General features: G+C 47.5%; 1 long non-coding RNA gene across 3 annotated transcripts in view; it reads left to right on the top strand.

Moving 5' to 3' along the window:
- Nucleotides 1-22820, top strand: part of LOC148139725 (uncharacterized) — a 29184-nt gene extending 6364 nt beyond the window's left edge. Inside the window, exons 5-7 of one of the 3 annotated variants that reach the window (XR_015753663.1) lie at nucleotides 188-274; nucleotides 4003-4107; nucleotides 22443-22820. This is a non-coding gene — a long non-coding RNA (uncharacterized LOC148139725). The remainder of the gene's footprint in view (nucleotides 1-187; nucleotides 275-4002; nucleotides 4108-22442) is intronic. The other 2 variants (XR_015753665.1, XR_015753664.1) reach the window with 2 other exon arrangements.
- The last annotated feature ends 1309 nt before the right edge of the window (nucleotides 22821-24129 follow it).

Here is a 24129-nt window from a genome sequence, read left to right as displayed (position 1 = left end):
TGAGGGATAACATTATGGCTGGGCTTCAGGAGGATAATCCTGGAAGTACATCCAGGCAAGTTGTGCAGGTGAAACTGAGAAATAAATAGTCAGCCGGGAATTGAGAAGCAAATTTACTAACAGATCACTTATCTGTAAGAATAGTATGATTGTATACAAGACTTGACCTTTTTTAATTCATTCACAGGATGAGGGTGTCACTGGCTGGGCCTCAAGGGCAGTTAAGATTCAACCATGTTGCTGTGGGTCTGGAGTCACATGCAGGCCAGACCAGGTAAAGATGGCAGATTCCTTCCCTGAAGGATATTAGTGAATCTCATTGTTTTTTTTTGCAACAATCAACAATGGATTCACGGTCTTTAATAGATTCTTACTTCCAAATTTTTATTGAATTCACATTCCACTGTCTGCTGTGACGGGATCCAAACCCTGGGACCCAGAACGTTATCTGGGTGTCTGGATTATCCATCTAGCGATAGTATCACTAGACCATTGGGCAGGGTGAGTGACTGAGGTATCAGTGGGGCAGCACATCAGCACCAAATATCCCATGGTCTCTGTGGAAGGGCTGGGGAGGGAAATATATCCATGGTGGTGGGGTCTGACTGTAGGTAGCGGAAATTGCAGAGGTTAATGCGCTGTATCTGGAGATTCGTGGGGTGGCAGGTGAGGACCGGTGGATTATATTCTTATTGTGGTTGGAGGGGTGGGGGGGAAGGTGGAGGTACGGGAAGTGGAGGATATGCATTGGAGGGAATTTTTGATCACGTGGGAGGGAAATGCAGTCCTTGAAATAGGAATCCTTTCTGGGATGTCCTGGAGTGGAATTGCTTTTCCTGGAAGAAGATATGGCAGAGGCGGAGGAATTGGGAGTACAGGTTCATGTTTTTACAGGAATATACTCAAGGGAAATCAGATGAGCAAAAAGGGAACATGAAATATCTCTAGGAAATGGTTTAAGTAGAATCCAAAGCGATTCTACAAATATATCAAGGATAAAAGAAAAAATAGACAAAGAATACAACTTCTTAAAGATCAAGAAGGCCATCTGTAGAACAACAGGAGGTGGGAGAGATACTATGCTACACTTTTCTGGAGAGTTTGGAGAACTTGATAGTTAACAACAGTGATAACTTGAAAAGTGTCCATGTTACAGAGGAGGTGGTACTGGATGTCTTAAATGGCATCAAGGTGGATAAATCCCTGGGTCCTGATCAGGTGTATCCCAGAAATTTGTGGAAAGCTAGGAAAGCAGTGCCCCTCCCTGAGGTATTTATATCATCGTTTGTGCCAGGTGAGGTGCTGGAAGACAGGTGTTGTTATTTTAAAAAGGTGGTAAGGAAAGGCCAGGGAACAACAGAACAGGCAGCCTGAAGTCAGTGGTAGGCAAGTTATTGGAAGGGATTCTGAGGGATAGGATTTACATGTATTTGGAAAGACCAGGAAAGATTAAGGATAGTCAACATGACTTTGTGTGAGTAATTCTCTCTTTCTAACTTGATTGAGTTTTTTTTGAAGATGTGACAAAGATGGTTGATGAAGGCAGACTGTGGACGTTGTCTATATGGACACTGAACGATGTTCCACAAAGCAGACTGGTTAGCAAGGTTAGATAACAACATGAAATGGCGGGAGAACGAGCCATTTGGATACAAAACTGGCTTGAAGGTAGGAGGCAGAGGGTGGTGATGGAGGGTTGCTTTGCGGACTGGAGGCGTGTGAGCAGCAGTGTGCTGCAGGAATGGATATTCGGTCCTCAAATAAATGACTTGGATGTGAATATATGAGATATAGTCAGTGGGTTTACAGAAGACACCAAAATTGGAGGTGTAGTGGACAGCGAAGAAGGTTAGCTCAGAATACAACAGGATCTTGATCAGATGGGCCAATGGAGCAAAGAATGGCAGACGGAGTTCAATTTAGACAAATGCGAGGTGCTGCATTTTGGAAAGGCAAATCAGGGCAGGACTTATACACTTAATGGTAAAGTCCTTCGGAGTGTTGCTGAACAAAGATACCATGGAGTTCAGATTCATTGTTCGTTGAAAGTAGAGTCGCAGATAGGCAGACTAGTGAAGGTGGTGTATGGTATGCTTATATTTATTGGTCGATGCATTGAATACAGAAGCTGGGACATCATATTGTGGCTGGACAGGACATTGATTAAGCCATTTCAGGAATTCTGTTTTAAGTTCAAAATCCCCTGTTCTGGGAAGGATGTTCTGAATCTTGAAAGAGTTCAGACAAGATTGACAAAGACTTTGCCAGGGTTGGAGGATTTGGGCTACGGAGAGGCTGGTGGTAATTTCCCTGGAGAGTCAAAGATTGAGAGGTGACTTCATGTAGATTTGTAAAATCATGAGGGGCATGGATAAGGTGAACAGCCAGGGTCTTTCCCCCCCAGGTTAGGTGGTTCCAAAACAAGATCACATGGGCTTAAGTCAAGAGAGCAAAGATTTAAAAGGGATCTGAGAAGCAAAGTTTTCAAGCTGTGTGTGGTGTGTGTATTGGATGAGCTGCCAGATGAAGTAGTGGAGGCTGATACAATTACAACATTTGAAAGGCATCTGATTGGGTACATGAATAGGAAGGGTTTCGAGGGATACGGATCAATAGCTGGGAATAGGATTCCATTAGATTAGGATTCCTAGTTGGCATGGACAAATTGGACCAAAGGTCTGATTCTGTGCTGTACATCTCTATGACACGAATAAATGAAAATAAGATGTGTTCCTCTTTTGTGGAGAGCTAGCAGAAGCACAGATAATTGTCCTTGGAGCTGAGACGGTTAAGCAGTGAGTTTGACCAGTTGCAAATTTGTGTCTTGGATATTTAATTTGCAGAGAGAAGGGAATTGTGAACAATGCCACAATTTTAGTAACTATTTTCAGGTAATTGGCAAATAATATGTGAACATGTGAACATTATTTTATTCAGTAAAGTCTGAGCATCTGGAACTGTCTGATTGGCAGCTGGACACAGACTCAGCAGTTATTCATAAACAGATTTGGAATTTTACTTTTTAGGGGAAGATTTGGGGGGCTATGGGCAAATGGGAAGGGAATTGGGACAGATGTGCAGCATCTCCAGAGGGAGAGAGTACAGTCCCAATGGGCTGAATAGCCCCCAGCCCCTGTGCTCTGAGATACTGCCCCATTCACTGTGAATGATGAAGCTCATTCCAGGGCAGAGAGAGGGAGGATCCCACCACTCACCTCACAATGGGTCTCGTGTGATTGATGTCAGCGCAGGCCAATAGGGGGCAGAGGGCAGTACTAGAGGACCAGGTCGTACCAGTTTGTCTTCCAACCAATCGGAGTGAATGAGGGCATCCTCAAGGCTGGAACTAAAGAAAGGCACATGTAGCAGAGATCTGAGAAACTGGAGGACATGAGATAGGGAGCGTTCTGTGGCTGGTGAGGAATTATATAAATAAGGAAGAGTTGTGAGGCTGGATGAGGTGACAGTGATCAGGAGAGTTGAGGATGGAGGAATTTAGAGTTAGTGAGGATTAGAGTCATAATGTTATACAGCAAGGAAACAGGCCCTGTGGTCCAACCAGTCCATGCCAACCATAATTCCAAACTGAACTAAGTGTACGTGCCTCCGCTTGGTCCACATCCATCCAAATATTTCCTATTTATGTACTTATCTGAATGTATTTTAAATATTGTAATTGTATTCATTCCTCTGGAAATTCATTCCACACGTATGTTTTTTTTTAAAACCCTTATGTCTTTTCTCAAACCTTTCTCATTTCTTCTCAAAATGAATGCACCCAAGTTTTGAATCCCCCTCTCCCCCGGCTATTCACCTTATCTGCACTCTTTTTCTGATTTTATAAACCTCTAATAAGGTCACCCCTCAACCTCATGCACTGCAGTGGAAAACATTCCCAGCCTATCCAGCCTCTCCTTAGAACACAATCCCTCCATTCATGGCAACATGCTGGTAAATCTCTTCTGAACCTGCTCCAATTTAATAATATCCTTCCTATAACAGCACAACCAGAACTGGACAGAGTATTCCAGAAAAGGCCTCTCCAACATCCTGTACATCCTCAACATAACGTCCCAACTCCTGTATTCAAAGGTCTGAACAATGACGGTAAGTGTGCTAAGCACCTTAACCACCCTGTCTACATGTGACACAAACTTCAAAGACGTGAAGCCCTCTGTCTCTTTGTTCCCATATCACTACTCAAGGTCCTACTTTTATTGAGTGTCAGTCCTACCCTGGTTTGTTTTATCAAGATGTAATATTTTGCATTTATTCCAATCCAAAACATTTTCCAGTATAAAGGCAGTAGGAGTATAATTAAGAGGGAAATCAGGAGACAAAAAGGGGACGTGAGATAGCTTTGGCGAATAGGGTTAAGGATAATCCAAAGGGCTTTTGTAAATACATGAAGAACAAAAGGCTAACTAGGAGAAAATAGAGATCAGCAAGGCAGTCTTTGTGTGGGGCTTCAGGCGATGGGCGAGATAGGGAAACAAGTACTTTGCATCAGTGTTTACTGTGAAGAAGTACATGGGAGATATAGAATGTGCTGAAATAAATGGTGATATCTTGAAAAATGTCCATATTACAGAGGAGGAGGAGGTGCTGGAAGGAGCTGGTGCAGGGGAAAATGATTCACATTTTTGCATCATTGTGATCTCCTCTGGAGTAGAGTTGACCTGCATAAGAAGGATGGATTGTACCTGATTTGGAAGGTGTCTAATATCTGGGCAGGGAGATTTGTTAATGCTACTCAGGAGGCATTAAACCAGTGAGGGAGTGGGTGTGATTGCAAATAGATAGTGAGAAAAGAGGTATGTCTGAGGCTGGTACAGTTCTGAGGTCAAATAGTCAAGGCAGGCAAGGGCAAAGCAGAGAATGAGGTCAGACTGAGCAGTTACACTGCATTTATTTCAATGCAAGAGGCCTGACAGGGAAGGCAGATGGGCTTAGGGTATGGTTTTGAACATGGCACTGGGATATCATGGGTATTACAGAAACGTGGCTCAGGGATGGATAGGACTGGCAGCTTAATGTTTCAGAGTATAGATGCTATAGGAAGAATAGAAACGGGGCCAAGAGAGGAGGGGGAGTAGTGTTTTTGATTAGGGATAGCATTATGTTTGTGCTTAGGGAGGATATTCATGGGAGTCCACCCAGTGAAGTTATTTGGGTGGAACTGGGAAATAAGAAAGAGATGATCACCTTATTGGGGTTGTCTGCGTGGATTTCATCCGAGTTCTCTGGTTTCCTCCCACAGTCCAAAGATGTGCAGGGTAGATTGGATTATCCAGGCTGAATTGCCCGTAGTGCTCAGGGATGTGTAGGTTGGGTGGCCCTGGAAAATGCAACGTTACAGGGGGAGGTTAGGAGACTCTGAGCGTCAGTATCGATGTGATGGGCCGAATGGTCTCATTCCACACTGTTGGGATTCTGGGATTCTCTGATAATTCTATTAGTTTTAAAATAGTTACAGAAAATAATAGACCAGATTGTCCAATTTAGAAACTTAACTTTTCAAGGGTCAATTTTGATGGCACAAGGCAAAAACCTTCATCTGACCCCTCAAACCTGCTCTGCCATTCAATAAGATCAGGGCTGATCTTTTCATGGCCTCAGCTCCACATTCCTGCTCTCTCACCATAACCCTTAATTCCTTTCTTGTTCACAAATCTACCTTTTGCCTTAAAGGCAAATAAAATTGATAGCTCAGCTGCTTCACTCAGCAGGGAATTCCACAGATTCACAACCCTTTAGCTGAAGAAGTTACTCCTGAACTCAGTCCTAAATCTGCTCCACCTTATTTTGACGCTATGTTCTCTAGTTTCACCCATCCCTGGTGAAAATAAACTCCCTGCTTCTATCTTACTTACTCCCTTCATAATTTTGTTTTTTTTCCCCATCCAACCTCCCATTCTTCTAAATTGCAATGAGTATAGAACCAGTTTTCTCAATCTCTCCACATACACCAACCCTCTCAACCCCAGGCCCAAACTAGTGACCCTCCTCTGCACCCCCTCCAGTGCTAGTACATCCTTGCTGAAGTAAGGAGATCAAACCTGTACCCAGTACTCCAGGTGTGGCCTGTACAGCTGCAGCATAACCATCCCTCGAGCAAGGAAGCACAATATTCCGTTCACTGCCTTAATTACCTGCTGCACCTGCAAACCAACTTCCTGTGATTCATGCACAAGGACACCCAGCTCCCTCTGTACAGCAGCATGCTGCACGTTTTCACCATTTCATCATCCAGTTTGCTGTTAGTTCAACCAAAATGGATGACCCCACATTTCCCAACATTGTCCTCCATCTGCCAGATCCTTACCCACTCGCGTAACCTATCTGTATCCCTGTGCAGACGTACGGTGGCCTCTGCACACATTGCTCTACCTCATCTTTGTATCAAATGTGAACTCTGACACCGTACACTTGGTCCTCAACTCCAAAACATTTGTGTAAATTGTAAACAGTTGTAGTGCCAACACTAATCCAAACACCCATTTCTCCCCATTCTTTACTTTTTGTTGGTTAACCCATCCTGTATCCATGCTAATACATTACCTGTAACGCCGTGCAGCCTTTATCTTATACAGCAGCCTTTCATGTGGCAACTTGTCGATTACTTTCTGGAAATCCAGATACACCACATCCACCGGGTCCCCCTTGTCCAACGCATTTGTGATGTCCTCAAATAGTTCAAGTAAATCCATTAAACATGAGCTGCCTTTCATGAATCCATGCTGTGTCTGCTCAATGGGATAGTTTCTACCCAGATAACTCGCTACTACTTCCTTGACAGGTTCAAGCATTTTCCCCACTACAGAAGTTAAACTAATGGGTGTTTTTTTTTTAAATAGTGGCATCACATTTGCAGCTTTCCAATCTGTCAGATACGTCCCAGAGTCCAGCAAATTTTCGCGAATTATCATGAACACATTTGCTATTTTCCCGGCCATCTCTTTTTGCCCCTGGGATGCATTCCATCACGGCCAGGCGCCCCTTTTACCTTTAGGCTGTTACCTTTCCCAACACTTTCTCTTTACTGAGAATGATTGATTCTCTGTCCACATCTGCCATTGCCTCCATAGACCTGTAAAAATGAGACAATGAGAGTACACAGACAGTATATTCCTGTTAAGGCCAAGGCTGGGAGGCGTAGAGAATGCTGCCTGTCGAGAGAAATTGAGGCTCTGATCAAGAAAATGAAGGAGGGATATGGCAGGTACAGACAGCTGGGTTTGAGTGGATCCCTGGAGGAGTATAGAGACAGTAGGAGAATACTTGAGGGAAACCAGGAGGGCAAAAAGGGGACAAGCGATGGCTTTGGGAAATAGATTTAAGGAGAATCCAAATAGATTCTAGAAATACACTAAGGACAAAGAGTGACCAGGCAGAGAATAGGGACCCTCAAAGACCAACAAGACTGACTATGGAACCGCAGGAGTTTGGAAAGATTCTATATGAATATTACACATTGGTTTTTACTGAAAAACGATGTGGAAGCTAGAGAATTTGCACAAATAAATAGTGATAACTTGGCAAGTGTCCATGTTACAGAGGAGGATACCCTGAATGTCTTAAAATGGATAAAGGTGGATAAATCCCTGGGACCTGATCAGATGTATCCCAGAAATTTGTGGGAAGCTAGGGAAGTGATTGTTGGGCCCCTCCCTGAGATATTTGTGTCATCAATAACCACAGGTGAGGTGCTGGAAGATGTGTGCCATTATTTGAGAAAGGTGGTAAGGAAAAGCCAGGGAACTATAGACCGGTGAGCCTGTAGTCAGTGGCAGGCAAGTTGTTGGAAGGGATTCTAAGGGACAGGATTTGCATGTAATTGGAAAGGCAAATAATTGGGGAGAATCAGCATGGCTTTGTGCATGGACATCGTTAACTCGGACTTCAGGAAGACACAATGTTCCACATAACAACAGACTGGTTAGCAAGTTCAACATGATAGAATACGAGGAGAACTAGCTATTTGGATAAAATTCATCACAGAGACATACAGCACAGAAACAGACCATTCGGTCCAACCCATCCATGCCAACCAGATATTCCAGCCCAATCTAGTCCCACCTGCCAGCACCTGGCCCATATCCCCCCAAATCTTTCCTATTCATATACCTATGAATGTTACAATTGTACTCGCCTCCACCACTTCCTCTGGCCACTCATTCCACACACGTACCACCCTCTGTGTGTAAACGTTGCCCCTCAGGTCTCTTTTATATCTTTCCCCTCCACCCTAAACCTATGCCCTCTAGTTCTGGAAGCCCCCACTCCAGGGAGGAGACTTTGTCTATTTATCTTATTTATGCTGTCCATGCCGTTCATGATTTTATGTTTCTCTGTGAGGTCACTCCTCAGTCTCCGACACGCCAGGGAAAACAGCCCCAGCCTATTCAACCTCCCCCTGTTGTGATTTCGACCAGGAGCAGATTTGTCTCCAGGATATTTAGTTGACAGAGAGGGAAAGTAGAAAGTTTGTCACAATTTTTAGTAACTGCATTCATGTAACTGGCAAATAATGCAAGGTAAAAATGAGAAGATTATTTTACTGAGTCAGTTCTGAGCATCTGGAACAGTTTGAACAAGAGCTGAATGCAGATTCAACAGTTAGTGTCAAAACAAATGTGGAATTCAACTTTTTAAGGAAAGATTTGGAAGGCTATGGACAGTTGGGAGGGGAGTTGGGACAGATTTGCAGCATCTGCAGAGGGAGAGAGTACAGCCCCAATGGGCTGACTAGCCCCCAGCCCCTATGCTCTGTGATAATGCCCCATTCGCTGTGAATGATGAAGCTCCTCCCTCCGCAGAGCCATCGAGCCATAGAGATGTACTGCACAGAAACAGACCCTTCGGTCAAACTCGTCCATGCTGACCAGATGTCTTAACCTAATCAAGTCCTATTTGCCAGCACTTGGCATATATCCCTCTATATCCTTTCTATTCATATACCCATTCAGATGGGGTAATTGTACCAGGCTCCACCACGTGTCCTGACCGAAAATTCAATGCATGTCGCAACCTCTGATTGACAGAAGCCCCTTAGGTCCCTTTTAAATATTTTCCCTGTCAACTTAAACCTCTCGTTCTGGACCTGTCTATTTATCCCATTCATGCCCCTCATGGTTTTATAAAACTCAATGAGGTCACCCTTCAGCCTCCAACACTTATGGGAGGATCCCACCAACATGACACAATGGGGCCCAGGTGATTGACAGCAGCTGCAGGCCAATAGGAGAGTTGGCGTGATCCTCCAGCCAATAGAAGTGAATGAGTGGTGTGGCCAGCAGGCCAGCACGTGACCATGAGCTGTGCAGGCGCAGTGTCACTGTGAGGGGGGACTCAGTGAGTGTGAAGGGAGTGGCATAGACTGGGAGAAAAATGGAGTTTGTGGGTACTGGGGCGGTTTATAAACACACGGTGTCGGCTGCTTGACATGAATTACAAGCTCCCGCTAAATAAAAACCAGAAAAAATTGTGGATGATGGAAATGATAAACAACAACCAGAAAGTGCTGGAAAAGCTCAGCAGGTCTGGCAGCATCTGTGAAGACAAGTCAGAGTTAACATTTCTGAACCTATGAACCTTCCTCAGAACTGATGTGACTGAGGGAAAAATGTTGGTTTATATGCAGAAGGTATAGGTAAAAGAGTAAATGATTGGGAATAGAGTGCAAAGAGAGAGATAGGAGAAATTGGACAAAGGAGTGTATATCGATCTGGCTGGGGGAGAGTGAATAGCTGTTCATGGGGACTGTTAGTGGCTAATCACAGATAGTGTGTAATAGCAGGCTATGTAATAACAAGACCTGGTGTGTGGGGTGTAGGGGGCTAGGATGCTAGGACGTGGCAGAGTTCAGGATCTAAAATTATTGAATTTGATATTGAGGCCAAAGGGCTGAAGGGTCCCCGAGTGGGTGATGAGGTTTTGTTCTTCCAGCTTCGTTAACATGTGGCACTGGAAACGCACAGCAGGTCAGGCAGCATCCAAGTAGCTGGAGAATTGCCGTTTTAGGTATATGCCCTTCATCAGGAATGTGCGGTGTGGGAAAGAGTGCTGAGAGATAAATAGGAGGGGGTGTGTAGGGCTGGGGGGGAAGGGATCTAGGAAGGCAATAGGTAGATGCAGGTGGGAGGTAATGGTGAGACGGTGGAGTGGATAATGGGGAAGGAAGATGGACAGGTGGGTCAGTTTAAGAGGCCAGTGCCGAGTTGGAGGGTTGGAGCTAGGATAAGGTGGGGTGAGGGGAGATGAGGAAACATTGATGCTGTGTGGTTGAAGGGTCCCAAGGCGGACGATGAGGTGTTATTCCTCCAAGCTTAGGGTGGCTTGATTTGGCGATGGAGGCAGCCCAGAACCTGCATGTCCTTGGCGGAGTGGGAGGGTCCGTTGAATGTGTCGGCCACAGGGCAGTGGGGTTGGTTGGTACATGTGTTCCAGAAATGTTCCCTGAAATATTCCACAAGTTGGCATCCTGTCTCCCCACTGTAGAGGAGACCACATCGAGAGCAAAGGACTCAATAGGTGAGGTGTTTGAATGTAAGAACTATCTCTGCTGAATGTGGAAGGATCCTTTGGTGTCTTGGATGGAGGTGAGGGGAAGGTGTGGGCACAGGTTTTCCACTTCTTGCAATGGCGAGCGAAGGTGCTGGGAGTAGAGGATGGGTTGGTGGGGAGCGTGGATCTAACAAGGAAGTCAGAGAGAATGGTCTCTGAGGAATGCTGAAAGGACCAGGGAGGGAAATATATCTCTGATGGGGTCTGATTGTAGGTGGTGGAAATGGTGGAGGATGATGTGTTGTACTTGGGTGGAATGTGAGGACTTGGGGGATTCTATCCTTGTTGCAGTTGAAGGAGTTGGGTTCAAGGGTGGAGGTGTGGGAAGTAGAGGAGATACGGTGGAGGGTATTGTTGACCACATGGGAGGGGAAATTGCTGTAATTGAAATACGGAGCCATTTGGTATGTTCTGGAGTGTTCTGCCAGTTTGTATCAAGCTTCACTGGAACATTGCAGTAAGTATGAGACAGGGATGTTGGCTAGGGAACAGGCTCGTGTGTTGAAGTGGCAGGCAACTGGAAGCTCAGGGTCTTTTTTGCGGCAGAACGTACATCAGCCACCATTTCCATCACATCCACTGAGATGCTGCCAGACACCGGTTCCTGTTCCCTCCATTAACAGCTATGCACTCTCCCAGCCAGATCGCTATCCAGTCCTTTTTCTTTCCAAATGTTCCTTTGGGCTCTGTCCCCACCTATTATTCACTCTTTAACCTATGTCTCCTTTGCCATTGCACTGGGAGCTAAATTGCCCATAGTTTTCAGAGATGTGTAGGTTAGGTGCAAGATAAATATTTGTCTTTACTATTCATCCTGCACTGACTGTAAGTGTTGTTGTGTGAATTCATTTTATGGGATATTAATTGAGACTTGGATCTCAAAAACAGGTTTTTACAGTCCGCAGAGACATCAGGACCTGAATATAATTGGCATTTAACTGTGGAAACAGAAAGGTTTTTCTGTTCTGTCTGAGAGAAAATATCATTTAGTGGGCGGCACGGTGGCACAGTGGTTAGCACTGCTGCCTCACAGTGCCTGAGACCTGGGTTCAATTCCTGCCTCAGGCGACTGACTGTGTGGAGTTTGCACGTTCTCCCCGTGTCTGCGTGGGTTTCCTCCGGGTGCTCCGGTTTCCTCCCACAGTCCAAAGATGTGCAGTGTCAGGTGAATTGGCCATACTAAATTGCCCGTAGTGTTAGGTAAGGGGTAAATGTAGGGGTATGGGTGGGTTTCGCTTCGGCGGGTCGGTGTGGACTTGTTGGGCCGAAGGGCCTGTTTCCACACTGTAAAGTAATCTAAATCTAATCGTCAATACTTTTGTAAAGCAAAAATCAGAGAGATGGACAAATTTGTGGCTGGATCACCCTTTGGGTGTGTGCTCTGTTCTGGGCCCTGCAGCTGAGGAAGGAGATATTGGCCTGAGAGGGAGCACAGATTTATCCAAATTGCACCTAATCTCTTTGCAGGAACTGTCAGATTTAGTCCCCAATCACCCACTTCGTAATGTTAACCTGTAAACTCCTTATTTTCGATTCTCTGCAAGCTACCCATTAAAATTCCTTATGGACTAAAATTCCAGCATCTTTTCAGGTGGAATGTTCCAGATTCTGACAACTGAAAATGACAGGGCTGTACTGAGAATGCTGCTTGGCTCAGTGAGTGTGTTTTGGAGTTGGGTGAAAACAATGAGGTGAGACAGGGAGAAGGTGAAGCTGAAACTCAGGTTTAGTTCAGGCCATTCAGAAATTCACATGGCCCCAATGGGAATAGCCAATTTTTATGAGATACCTGCTGAATATTTTGTAACAGATTTTAAAGTATAACATGTCAGCTTAAGTAAAGGTCGGGGCTTTAGATTATAATGGACATGCTTGAAGTGAAGAAAGGTTGCTAGCTCATTTAAGTTCTCTCGCGATAGGAGAACTAGCTGAATCTAGAGAGACATTGTTACAGGAGACCTCAGATCCGCAGTGTTCTCCTCTTGCACAATGTGGGAAATATGGGATGCTTCCAGTGTCCCTGGCGACAATATGTGCAGGAAGTGTGCCCATCTGCAGTTACTGGGAAACTGCTTTTCAGATCTGAAGCTGTGAGTGGACTCACTGTAGCTCATCAGCAATACTGAGGATGTTATGGACAGCACGTTCAGTGAGTTAGGAAAGGGAATGGATGACTATCAGATCAAGTAAAAGGCTCAGGAAGGAAATGCAGGAGTTTCCAGTGATCATCCCGTTATCAAACAGATACTGTATCCAGCTTCGGATTCTGCAAAGAACAGGAGGAAAGAGAGTGACGGGGATTCAATAGTCAGGGGTACAGACAGGCACTTCTGTGGCCACAGACATGAATCGAGGATAGTATGTTACCTCCCTGGTGCCAGGATCCGCGATAGCATGGATAGGTTATTGGACATTGTGGAGCTGGAGGGTAAACAGCCAGTGGTGGTGGAATCCTCTCACTATGCAGACTGTGTATCATTTACATTCTCCACTGCTTCTCACTCATGTCTGCTTCAAAAAGAGGGAATCACTGAGAAACACGGAATAAAATGGGGTCAGAGTCTCTGGTATTAAACTGTTGAACACAATGCCCCCATCTTCTCCATATTGGTCATCAAGCACACAGGCCCGCTGCGATCATCTCATACCTTTTTGATATTAGAATAGATGATAGATGATTGGTTAATGTTTTGGGGAGGCAAATGAGCAGAGAGGTTTAGTAGGAAATTCTGGAGCTCAGGGTGCAGGAATCTGAGTTAAAAATGGGCTATCCTCAAGGCTGGAATTACAGAAAGGCACTTAGCAGAGAGATTTGTGGGGATCGAGATTACAGAGATAGGGAGGATTGTGTGATTGGAGGATGTTACAGAGATGCTTATGATAGCAGAGATAAGGAAGAGTTGTGAAGCTTCATGAGGTGACAGTGATAGGGAGAGTTGTGAACACGAAGACACCGAGAGTTAAGAGTTTCAAAGTTATGTATCATGGAAATGGATCCTGTGGTCTAACCAATCCATGTCGACTATAATTCCACCTAAACTAATCACACCTGCCTCTGCTTGGCCTATATCCCTCCAAATATCTCCTATTTATGTACTTATCCAAATATCTTTTAAGTATTGTAATTGTATTCACAGCTACCACTTCCTCTGGAAGTTCAACCCATAAGTGCAAAAATAGAAAAACTCATGTCTTTTTAAAATCTTTGTCATCTCTTCTCAAAGTGTATGCACCGGTGTCTTGAATCCCCCTCCCATGCAGCCATTCATCTTATCTACAAAGAACATAGAAGAATACAGCGCAGTACAGGCCCTTCGGCCCTCGATGTTGCGCCGATCCAAGCCCACCTAACCTGCACTAGCCCACTATCCTCCATATGCCTATCCAATGCCCGCTTAAATGCCCATAATGAAGGAGAGTCCACCACTGCTACTGGCAGGGCATTCCATGAACTCACGACTCGCTGAGTAATGAACCTACCCCTAACATCTGTCCTATACCTACCCCCCCCCCCCTTAATTTAAAGCTATGCCCCCTTGTAATAGCTGACTCCATACGAGGAAAAAGATTCTCACTGTCGACCCTATCGAAACCCCTAATCATCTTATACACCTCTATCAAGTCACCCCTAAACCTTCTTTTCTCCAATGAAAACAACCCCAAGTGCCTCAGCCTTTCCTCATACGATCTTTCTACCATACCAGGCAACATCCTGGTAAACCTCCTCTGCACCCGTTCCAGTGCCTCCACATCCTTCCTATAGTATGGCGACCAAGACTGCACACAATATTCCAGATGTGGCCGCACCAGAGTCCTATACAACTGCAACATGACCTCAGTACTCCGGAACTCAATTCCTCTACGAACAAAAGCCTGTACGCCATATGCCTTCTTCACCGCACTATTTACCTGGGTGGCAACTTTCAAAGATTTGTGTACATGGACACCAAGATCCCTCTGCTCATCCACACTACCAAGTATCCGACCGTGAGCCCAGTACCCCATCTTTTTATTACTCTTACCAAAGTGAATCACCTCACACTTAGCTACATTGAACTCCATTTGCCACCTTTCTGCCCAGTTCTGCAGCTTATCTATATCCTGCTGTAACCTGCCACATCCTTCCTCACTGACTACAACTCCTCTGACTTTCGTATCATCCGCAAACTTGCTCACCCAACCTTCTAACCCCTCCTCCAGGTCATTTATAAAAATGACAAAGAGCAATGGTCCCAAAACAGATCCTTGCGGAACACCGCTAGCGACGGCACTCCAAGATGAAGCTTTGCCATCAACTACTACCCTCTGTCTTCTTCCAGCCAGCCAACTCCTAATCCAAACCTCCAACTCACCCTCAATGCCATATCTCCGTATTGTTTGCAGTAGTCTACCATGGGGAACCTTATCAAACGCCTCACTAAAATCCATATACACCACATCTACTGCTTTCCCCTCGTCCACCTCCTTAGTCACCTTCTCAAAGAATTCAATAAGGTTTGTGAGGCACGACCTGCCCTTCACAAAACCATGCTGACTATCCTTGATCACATTATTCCTATCCAGATGTGCATAAATCCTATCCCTTACAATTCTCTCTAAGATTTTGCCCACAACAGAAGTGAGACACACCGGCCTATAGTTACTAGGGTTATCCCTACTCCCCTTCTTGAACAAGGGAACCACATTTGCTAGCCTCCAATCTTCTGGCACTACTCCTGTAGACAACGAGGACATAAAAATCAAGGCCAATGGCTCTGCAATCTCCTCCCTTGCTTCCCAGAGAATCCTAGGATAAATGCCATCAGGCCCAGGGGACTTATCTATTTTCACCCTTTCCAGAATTTCCAACACCTCTTCTCTACATACCTCAAAGCCATCCATTCTACTTAATTGTGACTCAGTACTCACATTGACAACAATGTCCTGTTCCTGATTGAATACTGACGAAAAGTATTCATTCAGTGTCTCCCCAATCTCTTCAGCCTCCACACGCAACTTCCCATACTATTCTTGACTGGACCTATTCCTACCCTAGTCATTCTTTTATTCCTATAGAAAGCCTTAGGGTTTTCCCTAATCCTACCAACTAAGGACCTTTCATGTCCCCTCCTTGCTGCTCTTAGCTCTCTCTTCAGGTCCTTCCTGGCTACCTTATAACTCTCAATCGTCCCAATTGAACCTTCACGCCTCATCTTTACATAGGCCACCCTCTTCCATTTAACAAGGGATTCCAATTCCTTATTAAACCACAGCTCCCTCACACGACCCTTTCCTCCCTGCCTGACAGGTACATACTTATCAAGGACACTCAATAGTTGCTCCTTGAACAAGCTCCACATATCAATTACACCCTTGCCTTGAAGCTTACTTTTCCAGGCCACACATCCTAAGTCATGCCTCACAGCATCATAATTTCCCTGCCCCCAGCTATAACTCTTGCCCTGTAGTACACACTTATCCCTCTCCATCACGAGAGTAAAGGTCACCGAATTGTGGTCACTGTCCCCAAAGTGCTCACCTACCTCTAATTCTAACACCTGGCCTGGTTCATTACCCAGAACCAAATCCAGTATGGCCTCACCTCTTGTTGGCTTATCTACATATTGTGTCAGGAAACCCTCCTGCACACATTGGACAAACACTGACCCATCTAACGAACTTGAGCTATAGCTTTCCCAATCAATATCAGGAAAGTCCCCCATAACAACCACCCTATTACTTTCACTCTTCTCTTGAATCATCCTCGCAATCCTTTCTTCTACGTTTCTAGGACTATTAGGAGGCCTGTAAAAAACTCCTAACAGGGTGAGCTCACCTTTCCTATTCCTAACCTCAGCCCAAACTACCTCAGATGGCGAGTCTTCATCCATCGTCCTTTCCACAGCTGTAATACTGTCTTTGACAAGCAATGCCACACCTCCCCCTCTTTTACCCCCACCTCTGACCCTACTAAAACATTTAAACCCTGGAACCTGCAACAGCCAATCCTGTCCCTGTTCTACCCATGTCTCCGTAATAGCCACAACATCGAAGTCCCAGGTACCAACCCACGCTGCAAGTTCACCTACCTTATTTCGTATACGTCTTGCATTGAAGTATACACACTTCAAACCACTTTCCTGTTTACAGGCACCCTCCTTTGAAATTGATGCCATGTTCCTAACCTCCCTACACTCCAGGTCCTGCACCCTAAAGCTACAGTCTGGGTTGCCATGCCCCTGCAGAGTTAGTTTAAAGCCCCCCCCAAGAGCACTGGCAAACCTCCCACCAAGGATACTGGTGCCCCTCAGGTTCAGGTGCAGACCATCCTGTTTATAGAGGTCCCACCTTCCCCAGAAAGAACCCCAGTTATCCAAATACCGGAATCCCTCCCTCCTGCACCATCCCTGTAGCCACGCATTTAAGTGTTCTCTTTCCCTATTCCTCGAATCTCTATCACGTGGCACGGGTAACAAACCAGAGACAACAACTCTGTTCGTTCTAACTCTGAGCTTCCAACCTTGCTCCCTGAAAGCCTGTCTAACATCCTCAGCGCTCCTCCTACCTATGTCATTGGTGCCAATGTGGACCACGACTTCGGGCTGCTCCCCCTCCCCCTTAAGGACCCGGAAAACACGATCAGAGACATCACCTACCCTTGCACCTGGGAGGCAACATACCAAACGTGAGTCTCTCTTGTTCCCACAAAACCTCCTATCTGTGCCCCGAACTAGCGAGTCCCCAATTACTACTGCTCTGCTCTTCTCCACCCTTCCCTTCTGAGTAACGGGGACAGGCTCCGTGCCAGAGACCTGAGCCCCGTTACTTACCTCTGGTAAGTCCCCCCCCCCCCCCCCCCACAAGTATCCAAAACGGTATACTTGTTCTTGAGGGGAACGGCCGCAGGGGGTCCCTGCACTGGCTGCTTCCTCCCAGTCCCCCTCACTGTCACCCATCTATCTGCCATCTTTGGAGTTACTACTTCCCTAAAGCTCCGATCTATGACCCCCTCTGCCTCCTGAATGATCCTAAGTTCATCCAACTCCAGCTCCAGTTCCCGAACACGGTCTTGGAGGAGCTGGAGATGGGTGCACTTCCGGCAAGTGTTTTCAGCAGGGATGTCCATGGCATCCCTCACCTCAAACATGTTGCAAGAGGAACATTGCACTGCCTTCACTTCCATCCCTCTGAAAGTAACCTTTTGTAAAAAAAAAAAAACTAGGTCTAAAGAATAGAACAAGCAAAATGCAGCACTTACCTACTTAGCACAACGGGTCTTATTATTTAGGTTAGAGGAGGAGGGCGGGTGGGAGACACTACCTCTGTAGTGCCTCGGGTTCTTCTCCTGCGCGCTTTTAAAGGGAAAAAAAACCTACCCGACTGCCCCTCCGGTCTTCGTCACTTCCCCCTGCTGCTCCCGCTCTTTCTGTAATTAGAGAAAAAAACACCGCTGTCCGCTACCGGTAAGTAATTTTAAAACAAACTGTCTTACCTTAGCTGCTGCTCACACTCCATGATTTTATAAACCTCTAATAAGGCCACCTCTCAACCTCCTGCTCTCCAGTGACAGACATCCCAGCCTATCCATCCTCTCCTTCTAAAACAATCCCTCCATTCATGGCAACATCCTGGGAAACATCTTCTGAACCTTCTCCAATTTAATAACATCCTTCCTCTCACGGGGGACCAGAACTGAACACAGTGAAGAGGCCTCACCAACATCATGTATAACCTCATGACAGTGTCCCAACTCCTATACCTCAAGGTCTGAGCAATGAAGGTAAGCGTGCTAAACACCCACTTAACCACCCTGTCTACATGTGACACAAACTGCAAAGACCTGAACCCCTCGGTCTCTTTGTTCCACATCACGACTCAAGGCCTTACTTTTAAATAGTGTAATTAATTAATGAGGCTAAAGGAGATGTTTGTTTTATTAAAATATAATATCTTACATTTATTCAAATTAAATTCCATCTGCCACATTTCAGCCCATTCACCCAATTGATCAGGATCCCTCAGGACTGATCAATTGTGGAGTTTGCACGTTCTCTCCATGTCTGCGTGGGTTTCCTCCGGGTGCTCCGGTTTCCTCCCACAGTCCAAAGATGTGCAGGTCAGGTGAATTGGCCATGCTAAATTGCCTGTAGTGTTAGGTAAGGGGTAAATGTGGGGGTATGGGTGGGTTACGCTTCGGCGGGTCGGTGTGGACTTGTTGGGCCGAAGGGCCTGTTTCCACACTGTAATGTAATCTAATCTAATCTAATCATGTATTCGTGGATAACCTTTTGTTACTGTCTACCTTAACAGTTTTTGATGTCACCCACAAACAAACCATGCCTTGTATATTCTAATTCAAACCATCTACACACATGACAAACAAAAATGGACCCAGCACCGATTCCTGGAGAACATTGCTGGTCACGGGCCTCCAGTGTGAAAAACAACCCTCCACTATTACTGTCTCCTATTGTTAAGCTAATTTTGTATCCAGTTGGCAAGCTCTTGCTGAATCCCATGGGATCGAACTTTACAACTTCGTCTCCCCTGCACAATCTTTTTAAAGGCTTTACTAAAGTCCAAATAAACAATGTCTGCCACTCTGCACTCATCGATCTTCTTGGTGACTACCTTAAAAATCTCAATCAAGTCTGTGAGACACCCTGTTAAGTAACCATGTTGAGTGTCCCTAATCATTCCTTAACTCTCCAAATACATGCAAATCCTATCCTTCTGAATCGCCTCCAACGGCTTACCCACCACTGAGGTCTACAGTTCCTGGTCACCATCTCTCTGTTCCCCCTCTCTCTCTCTGTTACCCCCCTCTCTCTCTGTTCCCCCCCCTCTCTCTCTGTTCCCCCCCTCTCTCTCTGTTCCCCCCCTCTCTCTCTGTTCCCCCCCTCTCTCTCTGTTCCCCCCCTCTCTCTCTGTTCCCCCCCTCTCTCTCTGTGCCGCCCCCACTCTCTCTCTGTGCCGCCCCCACTCTCTCTCTGTGCCGCCCCCACTCTCTCTCTCTGTGCCGCCCCCACTCTCTCTCTCTGTGCCGCCCCCACTCTCTCTCTCTGTGCCGCCCCCACTCTCTCTCTCTGTGCCGCCCCCACTCTCTCTCTCTGTGCCGCCCCCACTCTCTCTCTCTGTGCCGCCCCCACTCTCTCTCTCTGTGCCGCCCCCACTCTCTCTCTCTGTGCCGCCCCCACTCTCTCTCTCTGTGCCGCCCCCACTCTCTCTCTCTGTGCCGCCCCCACTCTCTCTCTCTGTGCCGCCCCCACTCTCTCTCTCTGTGCCGCCCCCACTCTCTCTCTCTGTGCCGCCCCCACTCTCTCTCTCTGTGCCGCCCCCACTCTCTCTCTCTGTGCCGCCCCCACTCTCTCTCTCTGTGCCGCCCCCACTCTCTCTCTCTGTGCCGCCCCCACTCTCTCTCTCTGTGCCGCCCCCACTCTCTCTCTGTGCCGCCCCCACTCTCTCTCTCTGTGCCGCCCCCACTCTCTCTCTCTGTGCCGCCCCCACTCTCTCTCTCTCTGTGCCGCCCCCACTCTCTCTCTCTGTGCCGCCCCCACTCTCTCTCTCTGTGCCGCCCCCACTCTCTCTCTCTGTGCCGCCCCCACTCTCTCTCTCTGTGCCGCCCCCACTCTCTCTCTCTGTGCCGCCCCCACTCTCTCTCTCTGTGCCGCCCCCACTCTCTCTCTCTGTGCCGCCCCCACTCTCTCTCTCTGTGCCGCCCCCACTCTCTCTCTCTGTGCCGCCCCCACTCTCTCTCTCTGTGCCGCCCCCACTCTCTCTCTCTGTGCCGCCCCCACTCTCTCTCTCTGTGCCGCCCCCACTCTCTCTCTCTGTGCCGCCCCCACTCTCTCTCTCTGTGCCGCCCCCACTCTCTCTCTCTGTGCCGCCCCCACTCTCTCTCTCTGTGCCGCCCCCACTCTCTCTCTCTGTGCCGCCCCCACTCTCTCTCTCTGTGCCGCCCCCACTCTCTCTCTCTGTGCCGCCCCCACTCTCTCTCTCTGTGCCGCCCCCACTCTCTCTCTCTGTGCCACCCCCACTCTCTCTCTCTGTGCCGCCCCCACTCTCTCTCTCTGTGCCGCCCCCACTCTCTCTCTCTGTGCCGCCCCCACTCTCTCTCTCTGTGCCGCCCCCACTCTCTCTCTCTGTGCCGCCCCCACTCTCTCTCTCTGTGCCGCCCCCACTCTCTCTCTCTGTGCCGCCCCCACTCTCTCTCTCTCTCTCTGTCCCCCCCTCTCTCTCTGTCCCCCCCTCTCTCTCTGTCCCCCTCCCCCGGTCTCCCCCCGGCCCCCGGTCTCCCCCCCGGCCCTCATTATGTCCTCCCCTATTTCTCTCTCTCCATCTTCTCTCACTCTCGATCCCCCTCCCTCGGTGTCTCTCTCTCTCCCCACCTCCCTCCGTTTCTCTCTGACTCAATCTCTCTCCCTCCTGTCCTGCCCTTCCTCTCTCTCTGACACACTCTGTCTCCCTGGTCCTTCCCTCTCCCTCTGACCTAGAGACTGGGTGTTTGTGGTGAGGCTGCGTGTGGGGGGTGGGGGTGAGATGATTGAGAGATGTGGGAGGTGGGGAAAATGTGGTAGAGACGACATTGCGGGAGGGAGACAGAGACAGCAGGAGAGTGAGGGTGAGGGGGAGAGAGAAGAATGGAGGCAGGTGGAGAAACTCATGTTGGGGGTGTGAGAGAGAGAGAGGGAGAGTGAGGCAGAAAGAATAGTGGAGGCAGGTGGAGAATCCGGGGTTGGGGGCGGTGTCTGAGAGGGGACCAGAGAGAGTAAAAGGGAGAGGAGGTGAGAGAGACACAGTGTGCAGAAAGAGAAAGAGAGGGAGAGAATTGAGGAGGAAGAGTGGGGGAGAGGAAATGGGGCGGCCAGGTTGGAGTAGGGGGGTGGGGACAGAGGGAGTTAAACCCAGCTCCTGAGCTCAGGGCCCAGTGCCCTCCACTTCCCTGAGGACCAGGACTTGGGGCTGAGTCTGTCTCTCACCATCTCAGCTTCTCCAACACAAAGACACACAACAACATCGGTCACTCTGCTGCTCGGCACGCTTTAATCAACATTTTTATTGGTTACAAATGGAAGTGATGGATACAGTCAGTGGGATGGTGCCTTTTCTCAATGGCCCCTGAGTTGTGAGAAGCATTGAAATGTTTCCCTGTAACCCCCCTGTGGGATAAGGATGGACAAACCAGTGCTACCCTCAGTCTGTTACCATAGCGACAGGCTGCTCCATCGCTGAAACACTGAACTGAAATGAGAAAATCCCGGATGGATTGATTAATGCGGGAATTTGATGGATGGATGCATTTGGGTGAAGGGATATTTCAGCACATTCTTCAGCTGCTGCCTGAACTTAGTCTGGGTCACGGCATAAATCGCGGTGTTTGTGCAGCAACTGAGGAGCTGCAGCATGAAGCCCAAATCCCGCACAAAGGGATGGAGATACACAGACTGATACCCAATCCACCACATCCGTCTCCATAAAGAATACAGCATTAACATTGACCATAACAGGATGATATTGGCCGAGATCACAAACAGTAAAATGATGGATTTTTTTCGGTTTCTCATTACTGTGTCAGACTGAGCGTCCCCATTGGTGTGAGCGCGGAGTCTCCTGCGGGCTCTGCTGGCCACTAAAATGTGTCTGACGGTGAGAACATTGAGCAGCAGAACCAGGAGAAATGGGACACACGGGGTTAGAATGTTGTGGAGGGACTCGATTGTGACCCAGACACTGGAGGATCGAACAGCGTCTGTTACATCACAAAACCAGGGCTCGTTCCACAGCTTATACCGAGCCGTGACCATAAAATACCAGAAAATGTTTTTTAAACAGCTCAGCACAGTCACTGCTCCCAGAACCACAGCCGCCGTCTTCTCACTGCAATATTTACTTTTCAGCTTCTGGCAACAAATGGCCACAAACCGATCAAAGGTGAAAGTGACGGTGAACCAGACAGAGCAGTCAGTGGCTGCATAAAGCAGGACGGCGTGGATATTACACACCGGGACGGAGTCCATCAGGAAATAAAACTGTTCCCGATAAACAATGGGAATGTGTCTCAGGATCAGGTCGAGGATAATGACCAGGAGATCCGCCGCTGCCATGGCCCCCAGGTAACGTCTGACACATGGAGACAATCCACAATCTTTATAAAGCAGGACGTAGATGGTCACTACGTTAACTGTGAGGAAGGAAAACAAACCCATTATCCATCAGCCTGGAGGCAAAGGGACCCGTTTGATGGGGGACCCAGTGAGATTTTCAAATGTGTCCCTGTATTCAGGGATTTATTAAAGTAATTGGAGCTGGAATAACAAATGGGAAGGTCGGAATTACTGACAAAATATGACATCAACCACAAGAAACCCTCCCTCCCCAAACACACAGAGACACATCCATAACGACAGATGGTTTCTAGAACATTCCCACACACTCAATCACTCGAGAGCAGACACAGGTCACTCCTTCCCAGTTCCTAATACGGAGGGTGGAAACGTTGCTGCCCTGAAGGATTCTCTCCCAGTTTCCTGAAGACAAACGGAGTCTGGTTATTCCTGTATTTTGGTCTAAATTGTGGTCGATCCTGTGTCGTGAAGAAATGTAAACGCAGGGAAAACGTGTTCACCCCTTTAACTGCCTGAGGGGCTTCGGAACAGTGTCTCCTTCCCCCTGGAACGGGATCTCTTCCCTCGGGATCTTATCGTTTGTTCAATTCACTGACGTCCGGCCGTTCACAAACAATGTCAGGGACAGAACGTCCCGGGGATCTCTTTGACCTGTCCATGTCAGTTATGGAATGTCAGGGACAGAATGTTCCGGGGAATGTCGGTTATAGAATGTCCGGGACAGAACGTTCCGGGGAATGTCAGTTATGGAATGTCCGGGACAGAACGTTCTGGGGAATGTCAGTTATGGAATGTCAGGGACAGAACGTTCTGGGGAATGTCAGTTATGGAATGTCAGGGACAGAATGTTCCGGGGAATGTCAGTTATAGAATGGCGGGGCAGAACGTTCCGGGGAATGGCAGTTATAGAATGTCGGGGCAGAACGTTCCGGGGAATGTCAGTTATGGAATGTCAGGGACAGAACGTTCCGGGGAATGTCGGTTATAGAATGTCCGGGACAGAATGTTCCGGGGAATGTCAGTTATAGAATGTCATGGACAGAACGTTCCGGGGAATATCAGTTATGGAATGTCAGGGACAGAACGTTCCAGGGAATGTCAGTTATAGAATGTCGGGGCAGAACTTTCCGGCGAATGTCAGTTATAGAATGTTGGGGCAGAACGTTCCGGGGAATGTCAGTTATAGAATGTCGGGGACAGAACGTTCCGGGGAACCCCTTGACCTGTCCATGACCTTTCCCCCTACCCACCCCACCAACATGATGTACTGTGCCTGGACACACTGTAACATTAATGTGGTGAGAAACGGAGGGTCCAGTCACAGGAATGGGAACTAAAGGCATTACCAGATCAGCTGAAATGGTTAGATTTACCACATTCTCAATCAGCTCAGACACCATAAACCCAGAGGAGATATCTGTTCATCTTGGAACACTCTGCAGATCAGGCCAGTGTACTG

Source organism: Chiloscyllium plagiosum, unplaced genomic scaffold (assembly GCF_037043375.1).
Source record: "Chiloscyllium plagiosum isolate Xiang-an unplaced genomic scaffold, Cpla_swu_hap1 HiC_scaffold_38, whole genome shotgun sequence".
Lineage (NCBI taxonomy): Eukaryota > Metazoa > Chordata > Chondrichthyes > Orectolobiformes > Hemiscylliidae > Chiloscyllium > Chiloscyllium plagiosum.
The sequence above is the reverse complement of the archived record's forward strand: the minus strand, read 5'-3'. Positions and strand labels throughout refer to the sequence as shown.